Raw genomic sequence first — 23,044 nt, 5'->3', positions numbered from 1 at the left:
GTAAGACGAACGACAACAGCGCCCGACGTAGACGGGCACCTACGACTATGGGAAGCCAGACGCAGTCTCACTAAAAGATGGCGGAAGCAAAAACACATCAGGAAACTAAAACTAAAGATAGCAGAAGTTACGGCAAAAGCTGAAGAATATACGCAGCGCAACTCGCGAGACAAAATTGGGAATAATTCAGTGACTTGCTTAAGGGAACCTTAGGTACGGCCAGAACCTGAACTCTCCTAAGAGCACTAATCGGTCCGACCAAAACAAAAAAGGGGAAAAAAGCGCGCGTCGCAACAGCCGTCGTCCACCACCGAAACAGTAGCGGGTGCAATGACAGTCTACAACAGGTTTTTGGTGGCAGGCTAGCCCCCGCCGCAAGCGGCAGTGACCTAACAATCCCAGCCCCGTTAGGGCCAGGATCAACCACCCTCAATCGTTGGAGCAATTCTTTCTCCCCCAGTGTGGTTAATGTCTCATTTAGTGTGTGTACACATAAATGTTCTTAGTTTGTACAGTATTGGTTGGTTGGGTCACAGGAAGGGAAAGGCGCAGTATCTGTCACACTTGCTCTGTGGACACCTGAACCGCGGTGTAAGGGAAGGGAGGAAGGTGGAAGTGAAAGTGTACAGTATTGGAAACATGGATTTAAGTGTGAAAGATACTGCGCCTTTCCCTTTCTGTGAACCAATTGTATTATTGCGAGCCTCCCAGCAAAAGAGCAGCCAGGCCCCTCCGCTTCCAAAGTACATGCGTGCTTATGCACATAACCAGCTATATGAAAATGTCTCTCTGGTGACTCTGCCATTGCATTCTGTCATGAAACATATTCGTCATTAGGCACCATAACGTGCGCGCCCCACAACAGTCGTGAAAGACTTGATTTAGGTTTGACCGCACTGCGGGCATTAGGCGGAGGGCGCCACTCGCCACGCTTCAAGACGGTCGGCTGTTGGTAGCGCCTGTCTCTCTGAACCTGGGAGGACTGGCAGACCTCACTGCGATCAGCGGACCCGACCAGGCAGAAGATCGTCGTCAGCCGGGCCGCATACGTCATGGATAAACATAATATGAACGTTTAGATCGTGAGTGGGGTCGTGCGGAGACCCAGGAGGCCTGCGTGCCTCGAATTCTTCTGCAAATAAAGTTTTTTCCTCCTCCTCCCACTTTCTTAACCAAATGAAATCGCGAACACCAGCTGGGAGGGAAGCATTAATCATCAGCCTCTGCTTTCTTCTATAAGCTTTCCAGGACTGATCGTCTTCCAGACTTTCAATTGCTATGAATTCACATCTCGCAGTTTGGTAATATGTTCTGGAGTAGATTCAGCGATTTAAAAATGTAGGTGTGCAACACTGGTGGTCTTGCAGCCGCCAGGCCCTTGCACGCCGCCAATCCAAACAGACGGCGAGGTGTTCTCATCCGATACTCAGCAAGTTCTTTGCCACGGTATGCCAAATCCGCGATGGTGTCCCAAGCGGCTGGTAGTGTCACATAATTTCAGTCTGGGAAACTGAAACCATCCGTTTTGTTGCGCCCCGCCGGGGTGGTGCAGTGGTAAGACGCCCGACTACTGTGCCGGAGTTCCCGGGTTCGAACCCGACCTCGGCGGCTGCGTTTCGATGGAGGCGAAACGAAGAGGCGTCGTGTGCTGTGCGATGTCAGCGCACGTTAAAGATCCCCAGGTGGTCGAAATTACTCCGTAGCCCTCCACTACGGCTCCTCTTTCTCTCTTTCCACTTTCATTCCCTCCTTCCTCCCTTCCCTTACGGCGCGGTTCGGGTGTCCACAGAGCAAGTGTGACAGTTACTGCGCCTTTCCCTTCCTGTGAACCAATTTAAAATCCATTTTGTTGCGAAAGCAACACTAGGCTCTAGGCTGTCACTAAGCCATTTCGCGGAGCTCCGGAAAGGCCAAGCTGCGCATGCGCGAGGAGCGGGCAACGTCACACGGCGCACAGCTGGCGCGCTGAACTAGAATATTATCCTAGTTGCGCGAACGGAGAGGCGCAGGCGTGCTCCTTGGCGTAGAAACCACGAGATGTCGCCACTGCAACGTCTTCTAGTGGCGGCATTGCTGCCGCTTCAGACACTTGTGCGTGTTTCTCTGTGTCGTTGCCCCATTGTGGTGCATTTATACTTGTTTAGTAGATATTCCTGCATGCCGTTACTTTAACTAGGTTCAGTGTAATTATCTAAGCATTTTGTTTTCGTATCTTGGCTTTCTGAGCAGTTCCGCAGGGGTGAAAAATTGCGTCATTCTGTGTTTTCTGCTACCATGAAGGGGCGGTGCGAAATGCTTGATTTGTTGCTGGATGTTTTTTCTTCATTCACACACAAGAGCACGCATTTCTCATAGACAATTTCAAGTCCCGTGTCTCTCTGTATAGTTCTTGCGAAGAGCATGCTGGCGCCACTGTTGCAATTCAGCCGACACCAGAGCTTTGAAGGAAGCGTCACTTGTTGAAGCACATTATCTGTGAAGGGCTTGCCCTCGGTGGGGCCTGCAACTTCAGATTCGTTTAAAGCATTCAGCTCAGAAACAGAAATATTGCTTTCGAGGCAGACAAACCTGATCTGTTTCGATATGTGCACCTTGTTGTGGCTTTTTGATGGTTGCCGACAAGCTTCCTTTTGCTGGCCTTTTTCTTCCCGGTCTCTGTTTAACGCTTCGCACAGAAACGTTAGAGGGGCAGACAGGCAGGAGGGAAGGCACCGCACCAGGTGCCAGAGACGGTTTTCCACGAGGAAGTCGCACTTCAGAGCCGTTTATCACGTGCACGTAGTCCCGCAATATGCATTCAGGCTCACAGTGGCACTCGCAGACCGCTGAAGATTCTGTCAGCGGTTTGTCCTCCCTATGAAGACTGCGCTCCCACCTTTTCCTGAGGTCATCGCCTCTTGAGCGACGAAAAAAGACGCCTCAGGAGCGCCCGGGTAATCGCTCCGACAGCCCGGCGCACAGCAATGAGATTCCGTCTTCCACTTCCACATCGTGTCACTCAGTACGGACTACATAGCACTACAATCAGATCAACAGCACACAAGAGACGATTTATTAATATGAAAACATTACTTCGCTATGATCACTGATTTCTGTCCTCAGACCGCGTCCGCAAGCAGTCCGCGTCAAGCCACACCGAAACGCAGAGTGACCATCCGGTGGACGTGGTCCGAGAGCCGTTCCGACTGCCCTCAGCAGCACGAAAACAGCGGTGCGGGGCTAGTAAAAAGCGCTGCAGCGCCCATTGCGGGGGGCGGGTCTTTTTGCTTCAATCGTTCCGCTGGCGCGCGCCTCCGTTCGCGCCACTAGATTAGTATTCTAGTTCTCTATATCGCAGGGACCGTCGCCGCGCGCTCTCCATCGCCTACGTGCCAATCTCCCTCTTTCTACCTCTCTGATGGCGATTGCACATCGCCATCTGTGTCATTTGTGGTCTATATATATATAGCTAGCTGAGCGGCGAAGCATTCCCTGATGGGGCTGGGGCTGGTAGGTCACCGCGGCATGCGGCGGGGGCTAGCCTGCCACCGAATTTTTCTGTTGTGGGCCGTCATTGCACCCGCCACCACTTTGGTGGTGGACGGCGGATGTTGTGGCGGATTATGAATTTCAGAGAGCACCGCGATGCTTTCTAATTATCTGTCTGATCGGTTCGTGAGTACAACCTGAGGGGTCATATGGCGCGTTCTTTCCCTCTTCCTTTTCTTCTCTGTTTTCTCCTCTTCTGTCTGCCCCGCCGGTGTGGTGCAGTGGTAAGACGCCCGACTGCCATGCCGGAGTACCCAGGTTCGATCCCTACCTCAGCGGCTGCGTTTCGATCGAGGAGAAACGAAGAGGCGTCTGTCTGCTGTGCGATGTCAGCGCACGTTAAAGATCCCCAGGTGGTCGAAATTACTCCGTAGTCATCCACTATGGCTCCTCTTTCTCTCTTTCCACTTTCACTGCCACCTGCCTCCCTTTCCTTACGGTGTGGTCGAGGTGTCCACAGAAAACAAGTGAGACAGTTACCGCACCTTTCCCTTCCTATAAATAAATAAATAATGAATTCTCTTCTGTATCACGGCCGCTCGATGGAAGCGCACTAGGTGTGCTTCCATCGAGCGGCCGTGTCTGTATGCACAAGGCAGCGGAGGTGGCTCAGCTACAGAGCCAGTAGCAGGCCCGTGTATATTCTTTTCCTTCTTCCTACAGCCACAACAACAACAACAGCAGCCAGTAAGCCACTCCCCTGATGGGACTGGGACAGGTGGGTCACCGCCGCTTGCGGCGGGGGCTGGCCTGCCACCGAATTTTTATCTGCTGTAGGCCGTCATGGCACCCGCCACCGCTTCGGTGGTGGACGACGGCTGTTGTTGCGGCACGCGTCTTTCTCTCCCTCTTCCTTTTCTTTCTTCTCAATTTTCTCTTCTATCTGCACGAGGCAGCGGAGGTGGCTCAGCTGCAGAGCGAGTAGCAGGCCCGTGCATTTTCTTTTCCTTCTTCGTACAGCCACAACAACAACAGCCAGTAAGCAGTCAGCCATGGAGGAGAATAGTAAAGCGGCTGCTGAACGGCGTAGGAGAGCCGAAAAGCTTAACTCCAGATCTTGAAAGTGGTTGCTTGGCAGATAGCGCGGAGGATAGCAGCCCTCCACTACGGCACCTCTATATCCCTCACTTATTTCACCCTCACCTTCCTCCCTTCCTTCACGGCGCGGTGCATGTGTCAGTAGAGAATGTGAGCCCCGCCGGGTTGGTGCAGCAATAAGAAGCCCGACTACTGTGCCGGAGTACCGGGGTTCGAACCGGACCTCGGTGGCTGCGTTTCGATGGAGGCGAAACGAAGAGGCGCCCATGTGCTGTGCGATGTCAGCGCACGTTATATATCCCCAGGTGGTCGAAATTACTCCGTAGCCCTCCACTACGGCTCCTCTTTCTCTCCACTTTCACTCCCACTTTCCTTCCTTCCCTTACGGCGCGGTTGATGTGTCTACAGAAAACAAGTGAGACAATTACCGCGCCTTTCTCTTTCTATAAATCAACCAGATTTGTTTTGTGAATATGACAGATACTGCGCCTTTTCTATCATATAGACCGCATTCACTATTAGGTTTAGCTGGCAGCAGTTGTGGCAACCTTGTGCGCGGAGACGCCATAACGTTGGGCGGTTCGAAGCTAAAAGCAAACGAAAAAATGTTTCCGACGCGTCCCACCGTTCTACCGACGTCTTTTCTGCTGCAAGCCGTTCATTTGTCGGACACTTGAGACGGCGGTTGCAACGCCGTCCAACCAGAGCTCAGATTTTCGCCGTGTCATGATTCGCCGTAGGCCCTCTCTCGCTCGCCCTTTCTTTCCACCTCTCCGACGTTGCGTTGTGCGCGCCTGCCCCGCCGGGGTGGTGCAGTGGTAAGACGCCCGACTACTGGGCCAGAGTTCCCGGGTTCGAACCCGACCTCGGCGGCTGCGTTTCGATGGAGGCGAAATGAAGAGGCGCCCATGTGCTGTGCGATGTCAGCGCACGTTATATATCCCGAGAAATCTACAGGATCGTGGAGCGAGCGGACGCATCTCACATGAGCTCCGTGATTTCACAGCAAAATTTCGCATTTCTTGCCACTTGCGTTCACCAACTTTGCCCTGGACGTTCGTCTATCGCTCCGGACCCGGTGTGCTGATTTCCAGACCAAGGCAAGCAGTTTGATGATTTTTCGACCAAATATTTTTGGCCGCAACAGCTGCGACAGCTAAGCCTATCGCTGCCTCACGACATCGGCGCGTTCGCGCGCAGCGGCGGTGGCGACGTCGCGTCCCGCCAAGCCCAACACCGCCTTGACTATGCCTTACACTGTGGAAGGCATCGACATTACCGCCGCGGAGTTATCCGATGGCTCATGGACGGCATTCGAGATGCAACGCCGGTACCGAAGACCATCTCCGCCCAAGAAACAACCTGCCGAGGCCCAGACGCCAGCCACGACATCGACTGTACCGAATCCGCGGACACGCGGACGCCCTCCACCTTTGACCAAAAAGCGTCCTCTGCCCCGCCTGCCCTCGGAACACCTCAAGATTGTCCTCCGTCCACAGGGCACGCTGAACCTTCACACCGTAGGCCCCGCACGACTTGCACTTGCTATCTACGCAGCCGCCAACGTCGACCACCGCCTAGCGGTTACTGCCGACCAAGTCCGCATACACCCCACTAACAACACCATCACAGTGAGCACGCCTGACAATGCCCGTGCAGTGTCTTACGCCAAGATCGGCACCATCACCATCGACAAGACAGTAGTCCCGGTTGCCGCCTACGCCCCAGCCCCGGACAATTCCGTACGGGGGATTTTGTACCGAGCCTACAGTTACGAAAACGATGTCGAGATCCTGGCTGAGCTCCGCGCTCGAAATCCCGATCTCCCCATCGTTGCTGCGCGTCGTATGGGCAAGACGCAGCACTTCGTCGTTACGTTCGCCAACACCGAGCTGCCCCGATACGTGCGGTACTTGGGGTTTACTTTCGAAGTCTTCCCTTTGAAGCCTCGTCCGGAGGCGTGCTTCAACTGTCGCAAGCTGGGTCACCGAGCGGACGTGTGCCCCCAACCACGAATACCTACATGCCGCCGCTGCGGCGTCGCTCACGACTCCCCACCAGCCGGCCAACCACCTACCTGCCAAGCCATGTGCATCGTATGCAAAGGCTCACATCCAACAGGCAGCAGAAGCTGCAAATACCGCTTCGTGTCTAGCCACAGGCGCAAATCTTCACAGTCCCCCACGGACACTGCCACTGACCCAGACAGTTCGCCAAGCGGCCGCCAGTCCCGTCCCCGAGAACGCGGCCACCAACAACCACCTCCAAGGGATGAATCCTTCCCGCCACTGCAAAGCAGCAGTCCCCCAACTGACCTCGCCACAAGTCCACCACTTCAGCTGCAGGAACCAAGAGATGACTCTTTTCCCCCTCTACGTGGACGCAGTGGGAGCAGAGATAGGAGCAGGTCATCGTCCCAGAGACGCAGCTCGCGGATCAACTCCAACTCCGGAGAAGAAGGAAGACCTGCCAAACATTTGGCATGGAAGACTCCACTTACAGACAAGCAACGCCGAGCACCCGACCCACAGGTAAGGGAGCTGGCAGAGTTAGTCCGACAACTGCAACAACAGTTAGCTCAGTCTAACGCAAAAATCAAACAGCTAGAAACTGCAAATGCGCAATCAAAAAATGAACAGTCGTCTGTGGCTTGCGCTCGCCTTGAAGTCAGCCGCAATGAGGACATGGAAGTAGATCAAAACCGCCGTAACAAACGAAAGGCACCTTCGGTACCTCGGCCAGATACAGATGACTTAGAGAGTAATTATGAAGAGAGATTTGCAAAAATAGACCAAAGACTAGCCAAGGTGGAGGAAACTATCCAGAAATTAATACCACAGCTTAACAAAGTAACTGACACAATGGAAAAGTTTCCGACTACTTTCGAAACTGTCCTAGCTAAACTCGACACGCTTACAACCAGGGTTAACGCACTAGCATCCCCTAGCAATCTGATATCTCCAACGCCAAATGCAGGCTCTTTGCCTCCCGCCAACACAGCATTCTCACGCCCAGCTGACGGTGCTTCGGCGCGTCCGTCCCCCAGCAGCATTCTCCGACCCAGCGTATTGCAACCCGCGCGAGCGGAACCTTACCCGATACGCGATGGCTAGTACACCTGTTATAGTGTGGCAATGGAACTGCAGGGGATTCCGAGCCAAGCGCAAGGCTCTGGAATATGCAGTTTTGGCACAAACAAACAGGCCGGTAGTCATAGCACTTCAAGAGACGAATACAGAAGTAAAGCTTGCAGGGTATACAGCATACAATGAGAAAGTGTCGGCTGAGTGCCGGCCGATCACAGCTACACTTGTACACCGTAATCTAACTGCAAACCAATTAGATTTGGAAATACCGGAGGTCTCTCATACATTTATACAAATCCTGCCGAACAAACGAACAGAATCTCCCCTTTACATTCTAAACGTATATAGTCCACCTAAAGACAACAGCACGAAAATAGCCACACTCTTCCGTAAGGCGCATGTAGCCGCTCATAATGGAATGTTGCTGACTGTTGGAGACTTTAACGCACCCCATGCAGAATGGGGCTACTCAGTTAACAGTAGAAAGGGAACTAAATTATGGGAGACAGCCCAGGCGCTAGGGCATACCTTACTCGTCGACCCTGATAAACCTACGCGCATTGGTAACAGTGTAACCAGGGATACGTGCCCTGACCTTACCTTTGCCAGAAATATCCCCGATGCGAGATGGGAAAACCTAAATACAAACATAGGAAGCGACCACTATGTACTATGTACCACTTTCCGAGCTACGCATTGCAAAATGCGTCGCCAGGAAGTGAAGCACACGAACTGGGACGCCTTTAGATATGTCCGCTCGCAAAGGCCAGCGGAAAGTATAGTAGATTTAAGACAATGGACGGAGCGTCTGTTGCAAGACGCCGCAAACACTTCAAAAACTGTTGCCCTTGAGGACAGCAGCCCCAGTCCGGACGCTAAGCTAGTGCACATGATTGAAGCACAAGGAAGTATCCATGCTCGATGGCGTAAAAATAAGCATAACCGACGTTTAAAAATTCGGCTAACCCGGCTTGAAAAGGAAATCGAGGCTTACTCGTGGGAACTTAGCCGAGAACAGTGGCATCAGACTTGCGACCGCCTTAATGGGCAACTGGGCAACAAGAACACGTGGTTTTTACTTAGACATTTACTGGACCCTACGAGAACTAAGGCAGATTCCCACAAGAACCTACATAGGATCTCGCAATCTTTCCAAGGCACCGACGAAGAGCTCATGACCACTTTAAAAGATAAATACATTAACACCTCCCAGGATATACCCACGCCAGATGGGTACTCAGGATTGGATAATCCTCGCATGGATAGCGTCTTTACCGTAGCAGAGATTAGGGCTGCTCTTAACAAAATTAACACCACCTCGGCACCGGGGGAAGATTGCATCACCAATAAGATGTTGCGCAATTTAGAAGACCAGTCAGTAGAGGCTCTTACGGACCTCTTCAACAGGTACTGGACAGAGGGCAGCGTCCCTGAGGAATGGAAGCACGCTAAAATTATTTTCATACCTAAACCGGGCAAAAGACTCGAGATGGGGAACCTCCGCCCAATCTCGCTAACGTCATGTCTCGGGAAGGTAATGGAACACGTTGTCTTAAACAGGCTCCTTATGCACACCGATGCGGAAGGCACGTTTCCCCCGTCCATGATTGGGTTTCGAGCAGGTCTTTCGACTCAGGACATTATGTGGCAAATTCAACAGGACATTCTAGATACAAATCGCATAAGAGCCACGCGAACCATCCTGGGACTCGATGTGAGTAAGGCCTTCGACAATGTGTCACACGCTTCCATCCTCAATCACCTCTCACAGTTACACGTAGGCAAACGGACATACGACTACATCGCTGCCTTTCTGAATGCGCGTACGGCTACGCTCCATTTCGTTGACAAAGTTAGCGACAAAATTACACTAGGGACGAGAGGAACACCGCAAGGCGCCGTACTTTCACCTTTTCTCTTCAACATCGTTATGAGCGGCCTCCCGCGTCTGTTAGATGATATCCCACACATACATCATTCCATATACGCCGACGACATCACCATATGGACCAATTCTGGCTCCGATGGAGATATTACAGATTCATTACAACGAGCTATCGACACGGTACAGTCTTATGTGCAGGAAAACGGCCTTACCTGTTCACCGGCTAAATCAGAACTATTAGTTATAAGGAACAAACAAGCTTCACAGGTAAAGCCAGATTCTCGAGAACCTATCCAGTTACACATTGACAACCATCCGATACCCCCGGTAGCCACGATCAGAGTTCTCGGAATGTTGATTCAGAATAATACGCAGAACACAGAAGCTATACGCCGGCTACGCGTCACGGCGCACCAGATAGGTGGGCTGGTGAGACGCATTGCCACACGTCGCAGGGGTATGAGAGAAGCCGACCTGTGCACGATTATCCAAGCCTTTATGATAAGCAGAATCATGTACGCTTGCCCGTACTATCATCTGCGTCGTAGGGACGAACATGCACTTAATAGCATAATTAGAACAGCATACAAAGCGGCCCTTAGCTTACCAGTATACGCTAACTCAGATCGACTACTGCAGTTAGGAATTTTTAACACACTATCTGAACTAATTGAAGCCCATAAGACAGCACAAGTGACCCGCCTGTCACGCAGCCTTGCGGGACGCGTAATTCTCGACAAGCTCCACATCCACCCCACTGAGGAGGTGTGCGCAACATCCCATTTATCGGCTGACATAACTAGTAGACTAGTTGTTAAACCAATAGCCAAAAACATGCTACCAGGTAGACATGATGCCCGCAGGAAGACAAGGGCACAGACCCTTGAGAAACAGTACGAGGACGATCCACAAGCAGTGTACGTGGATGCAGCTCAGCACATCAAAAACGGAGCATACGTGGCATGTATGGCCACTCCAAAGTCAACCTTCATTAACGCTATAACATTTCATGCTAGCCCCATATGCGAGGCAGAGGAAGTAGCTATCGCACTGGCCATCGCGGATCCCCACACCAAAACTATTCTAAGCGACTCAAAAAGCGCCGTTCAAAATTTCGCCAAAAATTCTGTAAGCGCACTCGCGGCGCGAATTCTGCGCAACCGATCTCTCAATCACAACATCAATCTCGTATGGGTTCCGGCTCACGCGGGTAACTTTGGAAACGAAGGGGTCGACCGTCTAGCCCGAGGCTTAACCAACCGGGAGACGGGAGATCTATCGGGAACGGACGCGCCTGTGGAGGCACCGCGCACATACGCGGAGGTAACAAACTTTTATCGCGAGCTAAGATGCACGTACCCCGCCCCTCACCCCGACCTCGACCGGGCGCAAGCCACGACACTCAGACGCCTACAAACAAAGGCCATTCTTAGCCCCTACCGACTATCGTTAATTACAAACGGAGAATTCAACCCTGCATGCCGGCACTGCGGTGACGGGACGCAGGCCACTCAAGACCATATACTGTGGGAATGCGCCAGCAATCCCCCTCCAAAGACACTCTTGCCAGCTCCCTCAGCGGAGGAATGGGACAAGCTGTTGGCCAGCCCAAGGAAAACTACGCAACTGGCCCTCGTCACGCGAGCTAAAGAGGTCGCTCCCGACTGGAGGCCACCCTAGACTCGCCCCAGCCCGAAATAATTCCTTTCATTTCGTGGCAATAAAAGTTGTTACCACCCGTTATATATCCCCAGGTGGTCGAAATTACTCCGTAGCCCTCCACTACGGCTCCTCTTTCTCTCCACTTTCACTATCACTTTCCTTCCTTCCCTTACGGCGCGGTTGATGTGTCTACAGAAAACAAGTGAGAAAGTTACCGCGCCTTTCTCTTTCTATAAATCAACCAGATTTGTTTTGTGAATATGACAGATACTGCGCCTTTTCTATCATATAGACCGCATTCACTATTAGGTTTAGCTGGCAGCAGTTGTGGCAACCATGTGCGCGGAGACGCCATAACGTTGGGCGGTTCGAAGCTAAAAGCAAACGAAAAAATGTTTCCGACGCGTCCCACCGTTCTACCGACGTCTTTTCTGCTGCAAGCCGTTCATTTGTCGGACACTTGAGACGGCGGTTGCAACGCCGTCCAACCAGAGCTCAGATTTTCGCCGTGTCATGATTCGCCGTAGGCCCTCTCTCGCTCGCCCTTTCTTTCCACCTCTCCGACGTTGCGTTGTGCGGGCCTGCCCCGCCGTGGTGGTGCAGTGGTAAGACGCCCGACTACTGTGCCGGAGTGCCCGGGTTCGAACCCGACCTCGGCGGCTGCGTTTCGATGGAGGCGAAACGAAGAGGCGTCGTGTGCTGTGCGATGCCAGCGCACGTTAAAGATCCCCAGGTGGTCGAAATTACACCGTAGCCCTCCACTACGGCTCCTCTTTCTCTCTTTCCACTTTCTCTCCCACCTTCCTCCCTTCCCTTACAGCGCAGTTGCGGTGTCCACAGAAAACAGGTGAGTCAGTTACTGCGCCTTTCCCTTCCTACAAATAAATCAGTTGTGCGCGCCATGGTTGCCAGTGAAGCTACAGTGAAGTTATGTGAATAAGCTCTACAAATCAATTTCAAACGGCGCTGGTGCGATCCTGACCACGGCGGTTGCGTTTCGATGGAGGCCAAACGAAGTAGCGTCCGTGTGCTGTACGATGTCAGCGCGCGTTGTTGTTGTTGTAGCTGTAGGAACAAGGAAAAAAATGCATGGGCCTGCTATTGACTCTGTAGCTGAGCCGCCACCGCTGCCTGATTGATTTATAGGAAGGGAAAGGCGCGGTAACTGTCTCATTTGTTTTCTGTGGACACCTCAACCGCGCCGTAAAGGAAGGGAGGAAGGTGGGAGTGAAGTAGAAATAGAACCTCCGCTGCCTCGTGCGTTCAGGAGAAAATAAAGAAAGAAAAAGAAGAGGGAGAAAAAGACTCACGCCGCAACAACAGCCGTCGTCCACCCCCTAAGTGGTGGCGCCTGCAATGACGGCCTGCAACAGATAAAAATTCGGTGGCTTGCTGGCCCCCGCCGCAAGCGGGGTTGACCTACCGTTCCAGCTCCGTAGGGCCAGGAACTGCCACCCTCCCGCGTTAGAGATACCCAGGTGGTCTAAATTACGCCAAAGCTCTCCATTATAACTCCCCTTTCACTCTTCTCACACCTTAATCCCTTCCCTTACGGCGCGGTGCGGTGCGTGTGTCCACAGCGCAAGTGTGACAGATACTGCGCCTTTCCCTTCCTGTGAACCAATTTATTATTAAACGCCTCTGATTCCTGCCGTACTAACATGCTTCTGTTTGGTGTGTGGTGCGGCGTTCGAGGAAGCGGCAAATGAAAGACGCCGCGTGGATGCCTGGATCGGACGACCAGTAGGGTCTGCTTTGTTTATGCATGAAGCGCCTGGTGAAGTCACGACATGTCATGAAGGTACATCGGGAACCCCTTATCGAACACAACCAGCATTTAATTGAAGGCATCAAAGTTCACCGGCGTTGTATAATTCGTTTATAGGAAAGGGAAGGCGCAGTATCACTCGCAGAATCCCGCTATCATCCTCACGGTAGACAAGGGAAATTATGAACACCGTTTCACGACCCAGTGCGTGGCGCAGTTGATAAAGCACAGGGCTGTGGATCCAGGCTCGATATTTGGCATTATAAGGTTCTATAATTACCGTGTCTAGTCTCTCCAATGAAGATTGGAGAGAAGCTACGCTGGCAAACTCACGTAGATGTAGCACCTGGGGACCTACCTTTGTCAGCACGATACTTCATTGAAAGTTTAGACAATGAAGGTCGCATAATGCCAACATTTCTTTTCGCACACCAAGCTTGGCTTTGAAATATTAATAATAATTGGTTCGCAGGAAGGGAAAGGCGCAGTATCTGTCACACTTGAGTCTGTGGACACCTGAACCGCGCCGTAAGGGAAGGGAGGAAGGTGGGAGTTAAAGTGGAAAGAGAGAAAGAAGAGCCGTAGTGGAGGGCTACAGAGTAATTTCGACCACCTGGGGATCTTTAACGTGCGCTGACATCGCACAGCACACGGACGCCTCTTGTTTCGCCTCCATCGAAACGCAGCCGCCGAGGTCGGGTTCGAACCCGGGTATTCCGGACAGTAGTCGGGCGTCTTACCACTGTACCACTCCGGCGGGGCCGAAGCTTGGCTTTTGTTTTGAATACAGCAACAATAGAAAGTAAAGAGCTATTTAAAAAGTTTCCGAGTTCACTGCAGAATCTGCACTGTAGAAAAGCGAAAACATGAGCGCTGCTGGGCTGTCCGCGAGATGTGTTCGAGGGATTCCGCGAGTGAGATACTGAGCCTTTTCTTTCCTTTAAATAAATAATACAACGTTGGGGAACTCCGATGCCTTCCACAGAATGCTTTTTGTTTCAGAAGAGACGCGCGATGTACCGTGTGCAGCAGAACCGCTCAGGCTTTAGCATTTCTCCATTGCAGAATTTGCTGTACTCTCGAAAGTGTTCAGGCTGTAGTTGGTAGATTACCTCTCTTCACACACTTTCTTAACGTTTTCCACCCATTTGTGCACGCTAATCACGCCCTTTTTCGCTCGTTCATGTTCAAAATTTCAAATTTCCCTCCACCGGAAGTTATCTACGCCGCCGAAAGTTGAGTGTCATGTGACGCCCTTGGACGTAGGCATTACCGCGCTCGCCTATTTCGACGTCTAGCTCTAATTATTTACCTAATTAACCCACCTGCACCCCCAGACATTTTATTTTTTTAAATTCGTTCACAGGAAAGGAAAGCACAGTACCTGTCACACTTGTTTCTGGGGACACCTGAACCTCGCCGTCAGGGATGGGAGTGAAAGTGAAGAGAGAAAGAGAAGCCATAGTGGAGGGCTACTGAGTAATTTCGACCACCTGGGGATCTTTAACTTGCGCTGACATCGTACAGACCACGGACGCCTCTTCGTTTCGCCTCCATCGATACGCAGGCGCCGCGGTCGCAATCGAACCCGGGTACTCCGGTACAGTAGTCGGGCATCTTACCACTGCCCCACCGCGGCGGGGCACATCCCCTGCCATCCGCTGTCTTGTGCGGACATATGTTGAGGCATGAAAAGGAAAGAAAAATAAAGAGCCTTGTGCGGACAGGAGAGAGAAAGAAGAAAAGAAAGAAAAAGAAGAGGGAGAGAAAGACGCGCGCCGCAACAGCCATCGTCCACCACCTAAGTGGCGGCGGGTGCAGTGACGGCCTACAACAGATAAACATTCGATGGCTGGCTAGCCCTGGCCGCAAGCGACGTTGACCTGCCTTCCTAGCCAGCCACCCTACTCCACCTCACCCTCCTCAGCTCGTCGACGTTCTCCCTAGTAGCCAGCTTCACTTTCACTCCCACCTTTCTTCATTCCATTATGGTGTGATTCAGGTGTCCACAGAAACAAGTGTCACAAATACTGCGCCTTTATGTTCCTGCGAACCAATTATGAAAGGCACGCTTCGGAGCTCAAGTGGAAGTGGTGACCGCACATGGTACACACTGCACAGATAATTCATCAATAGACACTATTCACCATCAGGTTTAGCTGGCGGCCGTTTGGGCAGCCCTGTATTGTGGAGACGCCATAACGTTGGGCGGTTCGAAATAAAAGCACACAAAAAATCTTTCCGAAGCGTCGACGCCGGTTCACCGGCGTAAATACTACTGCGAGCCGTTCATTTGTCGGACACAGACGCCGTCTGAAATGCCGTCCAACCAGACCTCGGATTTCACCGGCGCCGTTTGATGGTTCGCCGTAGGCCCTCTCTTTCTTTCCCCCTCTCCGATGCTGCGTTTTGCGTGCCATGGTTGCCAGTAAAGCTGCAATGACGTAACGTGAATAAGCCCTATAATGCGAGTGCCCACACCGAACTTCAGGGTAACATGTGCAAAAACCAAGAATTCGCACACTCACAGAGAAAAGTATCATGTTTTGATGTAGCTTGCGTATATACAACTAAAGCATGTTGCCGGGCTACTTGGTGCAATATCTTAAAACTTCACACACACACACACAAAAGAGAGAGACGAAGGAACAATGGACAGGCGCCAACTTACCAACTTACATCCTTACATCCAGCGTTTGGTGAGCCACATTGTGAATGCTACGTGCCAAGCAAGATGCTGTGCCTTTTGCCTTCTGAAAGGCAAGTTTCCTCAAGATATAAGTTGGCGCCCGCTCGTTGTCCCTTAGTCTTTCTTTTGTGTGTGTGAAGCGTTTGCGCCAGGGCTTTTTCCTCAGTTTTGAAAGTATATAAAACTGGATAACAACTGTAAAAAAAACCGCTTTTCAAAAAATGTCTCAAATGACATCGATCCAGCATTAAGCTCTTTGGCGCCCGTTCTTGGGTTTCGCGTCGTTGTCGCCGTCGCCGTTGTCCATCGTAACCAGTTTTCTGTAATTGTACATGTCTTGCTCGAATTCTTTGCCTCAATCTATCGAAAAGCTGTTGTTGTGGCTGTAGGAAGAAGGAAAAGAAAATGTACGGGCCTGCTACTGGCTCTGTAGCTGAGCCACCTCCGCTGCATGCATGGCACGCGAGAGTATATCCTCCTGCGCCTCGTTCAAGCTTTCATCTGCTCCAGCATCACCTACTCTGGACCCCACTTACGTCTCACTCGTGCCGAAAGCGAAAGGCTAGAGGCGTCACTTCGAAAAGCATACAAGACGGCCCTAGGTCTTCCCATGTCCACAGCTACCCATAAGCTCATGGCTCTCGAAATCTCCAATACCGTGAGCCAACTGATCGAAGCAGCCCTCACCTCCCAGTATGAGCTGCTCTCATTCATACACACTGGCCGAGCGGTACTGCAGCAAGTTGGGATTTCCCCGCCGAAATCAGTCCCAAGTTACGCAGAACTGACACCGGAATATTGCCTATATCTCCGCATTCCTCCCATTCCCAAATTAACGCACCCGGAAGACCACGCCGAGAGACGGGCCGACCGGGCTCGTCAATTCGAGAAGCGCTTCAGTGGACGTCCGGACGTCACGTTTACGGACGCCTCTTACCATCCATCGAGGCCAGTGATGGTGGCGGTAGCTCTCGCCCCTCACAATAGCTGGTACACAAGCTGCAGCATTCGCAATGCAGAAACAGTCACCGCCGCTGAGGAGGTTGCCATTGCGGTAGCGCTAGCCGACCCTAATACCAAAGTCGTAATCAGTGATTCTAAACAAGCTATCCGCAACTACGATGCTGACCGTATCTCTTGTCAGGAATTGCGCATTCTATGGTCTACAGCACCCTTTTCCACATCTCGCTTACATTTTTGGGCTCCAGCCCACGAGTCGCACAGCGGAAACGCCCAGGAGCACTCTCTCGCTCGAGATCTCAGCTGCCGAGCCGAGAGTATGATCAGCCACCTTGCTTCCACTGATACTATCTCATGAGCTTCTCTACTAACCACTTACATGGACATACTTCAGCACTACCGACTCGAAAGATGCACATATCCTCCCGCACACCGCAGTCCAACAAGACGCGAGGCCGTCCAATGGCGCAAACTACAACCTGGCAGCTTCCCACACCCCCTTATACAACAGGAGCTTTCCGGAAAAGATAGCCCCCATGTGTAAACACTGCTCAACTCCGGCCACTCTCATATACATGACGTGGACTTGTACACGCTACACAGACAACTCAAACAGCCCAGAGACGTGGGAGTCTCTCCTGCGTACTTGCGAGCCAGCAGACCAACGCTGGCTTATCCAGCGCGAAGAGGCCGCGACATCCCAAGGGATCCCCGCCGACCTCCTCTAAGCTAGAGCAACCGTTTTTTTGGCTGGTCCTCTGTTTTTGGGAACAATAAAAGTGTTCACCACCACCACCACACCTAGTCTGCAAGGTGCCCAACTTCGCTACACGTCGCCAGGTGCAAGCTTCGTTGGCGACAAGCTTTATATATATATATACAATAGACTCTTTGGAAGAGAAAGGCACAGTATTTTTCATGCTTGTTTCTGTGTATACCTGAACCGCTCCGTAAGGGAAGGGAGGAAGGTGGGTGTGAGCGTGGAAAGAGACAAAGAGGAGCCTTAGTTGATGGCTAACGGGTAGTAGTAGTGATAACTTTATTAAAACAGAGGATTTTGAGGCATGCATGCCTCTGAACCTCCGCACGGCCCCACTACACTCATACGTTCATGTTCCTATGGTTCTTGATGTCGGCAGCCCAGTTCGTGGCGATCTTCTGCCAAACCGGGTCCTCGGAGTGCAGCAGGGTCTCCCAATCCTCCCTGGTGGTAAGGTGCTCTAGACCTCGTTGGGGGAGGATCCGCCGGGCATCGGAACCGGATGTGGGCGAGAGTGGCGGTGGGGTTGTTGCAAAGGGTGCACGAGGGATTGGTGAGGATGTGGTGGTAGCGAGACGCACTATATGGGGACGGGAGGGTGCGCGTCTGGAGCCGTCACCAGAACGTCTGGTGGTAGGTATCTAGAGATGAGTGAGGGGGGGGGGCAGAGAAGTTGATCGGCCCGATAGGCCTTCGTTAGCTCACTGAAGGAGTGCGTGCGATCACGCGTGAATACCGGATCGGAGGTCGCCGGTGGCCCCACCGGGGTGGTGCAGTGGTAACACGCCCGACTACTGTGCCGGAGTTCCCGGGCTCGAACCCAATCACGGCGGCTGCGTTTCGATGGAGGCGAAACGAAGTGGCGTCCGTGTGCTGTGCGGCGTCAGTTCACGTTAAAGATCCCCAGGTGGTCGAAATTACTCCGTAACCCTCCACTACGGCTACCCTTTCTCTCTTTCCACTTTCACTCCCATCTTAATCGCTTCCCTTACGGCGCGGTTCAGGTGTCCACAGAGCACGTGTGACAGATACTGCGCCTTTCCCTTCAATATTATAGGCCGCCGGCGCGCAGTTTAAAGAAATTGTGGCTGTAGGAAGAAGGAAAAGAGAATGCATGGGCTTTCAACTGGCTCTGTAGCTGAGCCACCTCCGCTGCCTCGTACAGACAGAAGAAAAATAGAGAAGAAAGAAAAGGAAGAGGGAGAGAAAGACGCACGCCTGCAACGACAGCTGTCATACACCACCGAAACACCGTCGGGTGCAATGACGGCCCACAACAGAAAAAAAAAGTCTGTAGCAGGCTAGCCGCCGCCGCAAGCGGCGGTGACCTACCTGTTCCAGCCCCATCAGGGGAGTACCCTGCTGCATGAAAGAACCTGCGTCAATGCCGCCGAGCCCGAGCAAAGGTGCTCCACAAATACTACGGCTCAGAAACGGACAACGTGTGGTGGACGTCTCATGAACGTATGAGGGAGCAGTATTGGCCATCACCAATTTCTGCCTGCAACCTCTTGCTACTGTCCGCCTCCCCTCGGTCACCTCCTCGGAGGCTGCCGAGGAAGCAGCCATCGCCAACGCGCTTGCACACACGGAAGCACGCTACCTACTTTCTGACTAAAACTGCGATGCTAAATCTGGCGCGTGGTAGAGTTCACATTTTTGCGTTCAGCATACTGAGCTCGACTGTCGCCAACGCCCCCCTCTATGTCGAGCGGTTATGGGTGCCTGCACTCCGGGGTTACCGGCAACGGGGCCGCCAAAGAACCTTGGGCTAACGCATTGGCGGCCTCGTTACCGGTATTCCCGGAGTGCGCAGGCACCCATATCAGCTTTTAAGAATTTTTTAGGCTTTTAAAGAAGCTTAAAAGAAATCTTAAGCTTCTAAGAAAGAAAGAGCTTATACGTCTAGCTTTTAAGAAAGCTAGACGTATACACTCCTAAAATTTTGAGACGTATACACAATTGTGTATACTTCTCACAATGTTTAGGAGTGTATACGTCGGCCACCATTTTGTAGTCATTTCCGACGTGACCATGGGTTTAAAAATTTTTCCGTGTGGTTTACTAACTGCCGTTGTTGCATTACGAGTAATATGAGTGATATGTCTGTTAGGGGTGTAAATGGATATGTAGGATATACTGCTGTGACGACCCCCAGGTTATGAGCATAGATAATGTTTCTCACAATTACTGTGACGCCAGCCCACAAGGGTCCCGTGGTGCAGAAAAGCCTGTGTCGGCATTGTAGCCATTATGCGAAAATCAGCATGAAACACAGACGAGTCTACGAGAACCACTTATCCACTTAATCCAACTCGGTTATGCTCGTGAATACATATCAAAATGGTTACACAACCATGCTTAATGCTGCATTTAGGGTGATGCCATACTATTTCGATTCGCGTTTAGCATTCATCTGCTAGCCTATTACTAGTTTGGAATACGAATTCGAACAGACGACATGACAGCCTCCTATTTTGTGCCGTTAAAATGCGGAAGCATTTAAGCGCTCATACCTCCGGTGACCATTCGTACATTTAATCCAAAGGGTGGAAGAAGATGAAGTTGTGGGAGGCGGTAGCTGGCAGCTGACATGGCCGACCACTAATAAGACTTAGGGCTTCTTGGCATTATGTTAGGCAGAAGCTGCCAACTCGGGGCTGTCCTTTGATATGGGAGGGTGATATCACAGTCAGCCGGCCAAGATCCTTGAATTCACGTTATCCCCAGGCCACGCAAGCACATCCATACGGCTTAGTTAAATGGGGTTGGCTGGAAGCATACGCTATCGCGTCATCGGAAAGATGGGAGTGAAAACAGAGAAAAAGAGCTGCTGCAGTGGAGGGCTCGGACCATTGCGCGGTAGAGACTTTCGCCTGATCACACTTCAGTGATCCAAAGTGCCCCCTAGAATTCTTTTTGTAAGTGGTGTGCGCCGAGAATTGAGACAGTTACGTCTTCCCCTGAATCCAACTAACAAAATCCAAATTACAGACACACAGACATAGGCCCACCATGGTAGCTCAGCGGTGAAGAAGCTCGACTACTGCACCTGTGTACTCGGGTTCAAAAAAGGCCGAACGGTGAAGTGTTCGACCGTAGCCTGGTCGACATTGCACAGGGGATAGGGCACTAGGCTGCCGAGCTCAATGACGCGGGATCGAATCCCGACTGTTTGAAAGCTTTTCAATTGATGCGAACAACAAAATTTCCGTGCGCTTTGTGATGTCAGTAGGACCTCAGCTGATGTGGCCGCCAAAGCGCTTACACACCGGGTCCATCATCCTAGATCTACTGGCTTAGCCGCTCATCAACCGGTTCTGTGATTGCGAGTAATCGTAAGGCATTACTGCGGCAAACAACGGCTCTACACAGCCTCTGCCAAAAAGGCTGAATGAGGAGGAGGAGCGAATTCTGCGGCGCCTGTAAGGAGGAACACTTCTTTGGGCCTCCGTACTCAAGAAGTTTGATCCCAACATTGATGGGCGTTGCCGCATATGGAGATTGCCGGCGAAGTGTGATGTCTATATCATAGCAATAGCAGATGTGAAACCTGACTCTTAGTGTGGAAATTACAAAGTGAACAGTAAACCTCAAGTAAACCCCTATAATGGTAAATAAAGTTTTACCAAACCTAACCTAAGGTGAATAGCCTGAAGTGGAAATTTCTTTTTGGTTGTAAATTGTTTTTCTGCTCGTGCGCACTGTGGAAGCCGTTTCGTTGCACGCGACTTAGTGGCGATAGCTTTTAGGATGTCTTTTGGGTAATTTTGGTCATCGCGCGCTTAACTACAACGCAAGGAGAAGTAGACGATTGACTTACATACCGTTATATATTATGCTCTAATCCACCTGCCTGCGATCATGCCACAGAGGTACGATCAAGATACTCGTACTGCTATGACGAAGTCCAACAGCATTTCTTGATGCGGAACCCTCATCGTATGTATTATGTATTATGCGGAACCCACCCTAGAGAATAACGACGTGACGGCGAATAATATATAATATAGAGAGAAATATCGCGCAGAATAAAAGGCCGAAAGAGGATATTGGAAATCATCATTGTTTTCTTTCATTGAATCTGTGCTATCTTTAGAGTGAGGTCGTAGTGTCCTTCAATTAGTCTGAAGCCAATTGCTTTGAATTTTCGTTTAGCGTAACTGCGACAAAAAATTTGCTGGGGCTTAGCTTAGTTAAGTCCGGTAGGTTGCGAAAGCAATAATAACATGGCTCGGTTATAGTTCCGTTGCCATTCTTTTGTTTCCTGAAGGCGTCGTTGCCGCCTAGTTGCATTCCTACATTCTGCGTCCATTACATTCCATTCGGAGTCCTCATTGGTTGAGGACGATTCAAGAGAAGCGCGATGCGCTCGTCTAGCTGCATCTTGAGCGCGCCGTCGAGCGAGATGCTGTTCCCGTTTTTTATCTGTCTCTGTAGACCATTGTCGTTTCCTGGCTTCATCGAGACGGCGTGACTTTTCTTTCTGTTAATCAGGATGCATAGAGAGTGTCTCAGCTGTTGTTGTTGTTGTTGTGGCTGTTGGAAGAAGGAAAAGAAAATGCACGGGCCTGCTAGTGGCTCTGTAGCTGAGCCACCTCCGCTGCCTCGTGCAGACAGAAGAGAAAATATAGAGAAGAAAAAAGAAGAGCAAGCGCGAGCATTTATATATCCATCGTTTTCCTTCTCCTCGTAAATGCGAGAGAAGAGGTGACACCAGCGCCTGCACACTTTAGCAGCGCGGCTCCAGCTGCAGCGCGCCGTGCCTACGAACCGCCGCCAGCCGACGACTCGACTTGGTAGCCCAACTCTCTCAGCTGGTGCGACGTCACAGTGACGTCATCATCTCATCCGCGGCGCGCCGTGTCTACCGACCGCCACCACTCGACGACTTGACTTGGTAGCCCATTTCTCGCGCTGGTATGACGTCACTGCCATCTGGGGTCATTAAAGGTCAAACGTGCTTACCGACCGTGGGTACGCGAAGGACTGAAAACGGTAATATTGCTTTGCACTAATATTTACACGCTGGCAAAAAGCGGCGTTTCTTAAAAACCACCCTTCAACTTACGCAACGTGCCACCATTCCACCCGAGTGAAGAGAACGAGAAAGAAGAGTGCGTTGTCAGCACAGCTGCTTCTGTCGTACCTCGTCGAAATGGTGCAGGAGAAACTTGCGGCGGTGAGTGGAAATGTGCTACTAACCTAATCTGCCATAAATCTGTCTGCTTAAGCTAATCCATGATTTGGGGGGGGGGACTATTACTCTCCACATATAATGGTACGAAACGAAGCGAAAGTGTTAGTAATGCATGCCATTTGCTGATTCCGCTTGCGGGTCCCTCATCGCATCCATTCGTCTTTCTGCTCCCATAACTAGTAATGCTGTACTTCTTCTTTAATTATTGCAGACTTACTAAAAGCATACACTCGTAAAATACATTTATGTATGGTTTGTACATAGATGTAAATCCCCTCTTTGTGCAGACCTTATGAACGTGTCTGCTTGGCCTAGGGCAACGTGTGTTAAAAATGGTTCAACCGTCTGGAAGTTGGCTTTCTACCCCCTTGCATCTCAAAAGAAATGCCCGAACCGGGTGCTCTTACAAATGTTTGGATGTCACGAGCTCTCCTGACCTCACATTATCTGAAGACAAGTCCTCCCAGA

General features: G+C 51.4%; 1 pseudogene; it reads left to right on the top strand.

The window, feature by feature from the left end:
• The first annotated feature begins 9,003 nt into the window (after nucleotides 1-9,003).
• On the top strand, nucleotides 9,004-17,344 carry LOC146195498 (uncharacterized; annotated as a pseudogene).
• The last annotated feature ends 5,700 nt before the right edge of the window (nucleotides 17,345-23,044 follow it).

This window comes from Amblyomma maculatum, chromosome 3 (genome assembly GCF_055883805.1).
Source record: "Amblyomma maculatum isolate TAMU_Amacu chromosome 3, ASM5588380v1, whole genome shotgun sequence".
Lineage (NCBI taxonomy): Eukaryota > Metazoa > Arthropoda > Arachnida > Ixodida > Ixodidae > Amblyomma > Amblyomma maculatum.
The sequence above is the reverse complement of the archived record's forward strand: the minus strand, read 5'-3'. Positions and strand labels throughout refer to the sequence as shown.